Below are 4,845 nucleotides of genomic sequence, written 5' to 3'. Positions count from 1 at the left end.
GATTGGGAAGTGCTTCCTGTGGGAGTAAAGTGGGTGTGATAAGAAAGGAAATTGACTGTTCTGGCCCACAAAGGGCCTTGGTGTGAAAACTGAGCCGGAACAACTAGCAGGCCTCAGAGAACAGGTCCAGCAGCTCAAGATCTAGAGGGTCATGTTGTGGGGGTTACACCCCAATTAGAATTCTCTGTGTAGAATCCAAGGCAAATAAGCAAGGCGTGCAAGACATTAAGGATATCCAGTATGAGCCAAGAAAACCTGATCTTGGACGGTTGGCCACCTATCAGGGATGTAGAGCTAACAGGTGCCTTTCAGCAGCTGGAAGGGCCAGGATGGATGAGAGGCATGCAGGGAAAACAGGAAAAATGGGGAAATAGTCGAAGGGGTAGAAGAAGTGTAGGTTCCATGATAGAGAAATCACCCCCAGTTAGTCCTATCCATGGCTTCAGGGACAGAATGGGCTCAGGAAGCCAACTAGTGGATGAAACAGGGTGTTGCTTAATTAACCCTAAGGCCTGAGCATCTCTAGATCGTCTGATTGGGAGGCTAAGCCGCTGCAAGCCAGTGTCTGCACCTTGACATTTCACCCAGATGACTAGATCTTCTCCTGGGATCATTTCCAAATCTCAATTTCTACTGCTTCCTTGAGAGCTCACTCTTCTGATTCCTCTGTGGGAAAACAACCAACCTCCTTTAGTTTCTCCCCTGCATATCTGAGAGCTTGGAAAAATGTCAGTTCTGTCCCCAAGACAGGGAACTATATCATTAATACTATCTGAATCAGTGCATTCAATAGCTAGTTCCCACCACCTTAGAACCCGAGTCCATAGCTGGACTATTGCTAGTTGGTATGAGCCTGAATCTTACTTTTTGTTTTTGTTTTCCTAACTGTGTCATCCTGCCTCCCCCAATTTATTAGAACTTTTCTGAGAGCCAGGACCATGTCTGTCACACCATCCAGTCTATCAAAACCTCAAGGTTCTATCGCCAAATACATACGTTGCTCTGTCCACTACATCTAAACGGATCTAAAGCAGGAAACTAGTAACACACTCAAATTGGCTAATTCTAGAGAAGTTTGATAAGGGAACTATTAAACTAATAAACCGGTGTAGAGAAATACAGGTGGCAGCCACTTTACCCTTAGAAGGAAGGAATGGGAGAAGGGAGCCATTACTAGAATACAGAGACACACAGAGCTTTGTGGAGAAGGCTGCCTGGCAAGAGCTATTACCTGTTATCAGTTGCCATAGGTGCTCAAAGCAACCCTGCAGACTGAGGTCTCTTCCCATTGCTGTACATTGGCCAAGTTCAACCAGAAGCCAGAGGGCCTAGGAACCAGTTAATCAGTCTACATAGGTCAACTTCCAGAGGAGGACAGAGTGAACCTGGAGGGGTAAACAGAACATCATCATCTTTAACCTAGATTCCTGCAGTAACCTTAACCTATTGTCTGATTTCTTCACAGCTGCCAAAGTAATCCTTTTTTATCTAATGTAATTAAATATATGATGAAAGTCACCATTTTAACAATTTTTTTCATTCTAATTAATTTATTTGGCAGAGAGAGAGTGCACAAGCAGGGGGAGTAGCTGGCAGAGGGAGAGGGAAAAGGAGGCTCCTCACTGAGTAGAGACACCGATGTGGGGCTCCATCCCAGGACCCTGAGATCATGACCTGAGCCAAAGGCAAATGCTTAACCAACTGAGCCACCCAGGGTCCCTTATTATAACTTTATAATAAGTTTAAATTGAGAAGTATTACAAGGTTTTAAGAAGAGGAATTATATCAACATATATATATATATTTTTTAATATTTTATTTATTTATTTGACAGACAGAGATCACAAGTAGGCAGAGAGGCAGGCAGAGAGAGAGGGGAAAGCAGGCTCCCTGCTGAGCAGAGAGCCCGATGCGGGGTTCGATCCCAGGATCCCAAGATCATGACCTGAGCCGAAGGCAGAGGCTTAAACCACTGAGCCACCCAGGCACCCCATCAACATATATATTTATATAACATATAATTTATAATTTCTACATCTATATTATTTATATATAATATATATTTATAATCTTTAAAATCTATATACAGATAGATTTAGATTTTTTCTATATATTATATACATATAGATTTTATTTTTTTAAAGATTTTATTTATTTATTTGACAGACAGAGATCACAAGTAGACAAAGAGGCAGGCAGAGAGAGAGGAAGGAAGCAGGTTCCCTGCTGAGCAGAGAGCTCGATGTGGGACTCAATCCCAGGATCCTGAGATCATGACCTGAGCTGAAGGCAGAGGCTTTAACTCACTGAGCCACCCAGGCACCCTGATTTCATTTTATTATTTTGTTATTTTCTTAAAGATTTAATTTATATATTGGGGAAAGAGAGCGACAGTGAGCAGGGGGGAGGGGTAGAAGGAGAAAGAGAAGCAGACACTCCACTGAGCAGGAAGCCCTACTAGAGACTTGATTCCAGGACCCAGAGATCATGACCTGAACCAAAGGCAGACACTCACCTGACTGAGCCACCCAGACATCCTAGATTTTAAAGATTATATTTATTTATTTTGAGAGAGAGCATGAGTGGGAGGAGGGACAGAGGCAGAGCGAGAGAGAATCTCAAGCAGACTCCACACTGAGCATGAAGTCCTACGCAGCTTCACACAACCCTGAGATCATGACCTAAGCTGAAATCAAGAGTGGAATGCTTGGGGTGCCTGGGTGGCTCATGGGTTAAAGCCTCTGCCTTCAGCTCAGGTTATGATCCCAGGGTCCTGGGATCGAGCCCCACATTGGGCTCTCTGCGGGGCGGGGGGGGCGTGCCCCATCTTTTGAAATTTTAAATCTTATGCTTGATCCTAGGACCTCAGGATCATGACCTGAGCCAAGGCAGATGCTTAACCATTTGAGCCATCCAGGTGCCCCCATTTCAACTTAATTATTTATTTAATATTTTACTTACTTACTTATCAGAGAGAGAGATAGCACAAGCAGACAGAGTGGCAGGCAGAGGCAGAGAGAGATGCAGGCTTCCCCCTGAGCAAGGAGTCTGATGTGGGACTCGATCTCAGAACTCTGGGATAATGACCTGAGCCAAAGGCAGCAGCTTAACTGACTGAGCCACCCAGGAATCCCTTTTTTTAACTATTTTAAAGTGTAGGGTTCAGTCGCATTAATTATTTTCACAATGTTCTGCAACCATCACTATTATCTATTTCCAAAATTTTTTATAACCCCAAACAGAAACTTCCCACTAACCAATAATTTCCCATTTCTCTCACCCTGAAGCCCCTGATAATCTCTCATCTACATTCCATCTCTGTGTTTTTGCCTATGTCAGATATTTCTTATAAATGAAGCCATACAATATTTTTCCTTTTATATCTGACTTCTTTCACTTAGCATTATGTTTACAAGGCTTATCCATGTTACACCATGTATCAGAACTTCATTCCTTTCTATGTCTGATTAATATTCCATTGAATGCATATACCACATTATCCATTCATCAGTTGATGGACACTTTGGTTGTTTCAACCTTTGACTATTGTTAATAATACTACAATGAACATTAGCATACATGTATTTGAGTTCCTGTTTTCAATATTTCTGGGTATATATATAAGACTAAAACTTCTGGGTCATATAGTAATTCTATGTTTAACTTCTTCAGTAACTCTAAAGCAAAGTTTTAAAAATGATGTAAAATTCACAATGACTCAAAAAAAAAAACCCTAAACATCCAAAAAATAAAAGCAAGAAAATATTATCCATAAACAGGATAAAAATCAATCAAAAGAGGCCATAGGTAAATCTAGGGCTACAGAGACCCAGGGTCCTGGCAGCAGGGTGGCCCACAAACTGATAGCAAGGATATAGCCAGCCCGCCAAGGCCAGTTATAAGAAGCAAGGGACTGTCTTGGCTGAGTATCACTGGCCCAGATGTCAAAGAATGGGATGTGTTCAAGACCACCCTGGGGCCATTTGCCAGCAAGCACAAGCAGACGATCCAGAAGCATCCTCAAGTTCCAAGTACAGTTCCAGGACACGTGTGCCACCATTGGTGTGGATCCTCTGACTTCTGAAAAAAGATTTTGGTCTGAGATGGTGGGGATATAAATTATCAAAGTGTGCCTAGCCCTTTTATTTCCACTAAAAGGGAAGATAGAAAAAAGATCCAAATGAAACTTCTTTGGAGAACTTTGGAGGACCTACAACAATAGGTATTAAAAGGAAGAAGAAATTTTGCTTAGGACAACAGCCAAGACAACCTGATCAGGGTCATTAAGTAACTAAAGCCACTGGCTTCAGTATCACCATTGTGGGTAGCACTTACCTCATCAGTCTGTTCTGAGTTCAATAGAGATCACACTAGTTATTGTTGCTGGCAGGGAAAATGGCCACCTGAACATCAGGGAAATCAAAGCTAGACTAAGTGAGGCAAGTTCTAGAACATCTGCTGAAGGAAAGGTCAGCCCAGTTGGACCAAGAAGAGGCACATTACTGTCTGACAGCTGTTTCCACTGACCTCTACTCCCATAAGATTAACACTGATAAGGCCAGAGAAGTCCTCTTCTGGATCTGAGAGTGTGGAAGAGGGCACAGCAGCTGGCAGGGAGAAGAGAGTGGAGCTAGTGGTAAATAAAACCTGAACAACTTTCTTTAAAAGTTTTTTAATTTAAAAGAAAAATATCAACCAATAAAAACAGATCCAGAAGGGTGCCTGGGTGACTCAGTGGGTTAAAGCCTCTTCTTTTGGCTCAGGTCATGGTCCCAGGGTCCTGGAATCGAGCCACGGTCTCTCTGCTCCGCGGAGAGCCTGCTTCCCTTCCTCTCTCTCTGCCTG

At 42.8% G+C, this 4,845-nt stretch overlaps 1 pseudogene; it reads left to right on the top strand.

Moving 5' to 3' along the window:
• The first annotated feature begins 240 nt into the window (after positions 1-240).
• Positions 241-4,584, top strand: LOC116572836 (annotated as a pseudogene).
• Positions 4,585-4,845: the final 261 nt, after the last annotated feature.

This window comes from Mustela erminea, chromosome 14 (assembly GCF_009829155.1).
Source record: "Mustela erminea isolate mMusErm1 chromosome 14, mMusErm1.Pri, whole genome shotgun sequence".
In the NCBI taxonomy this organism is placed as follows: Eukaryota; Metazoa; Chordata; class Mammalia; order Carnivora; family Mustelidae; genus Mustela; species Mustela erminea.
Note: the sequence above shows the minus strand (reverse complement) of the source record. Positions and strands in the feature narration are given on the sequence as shown.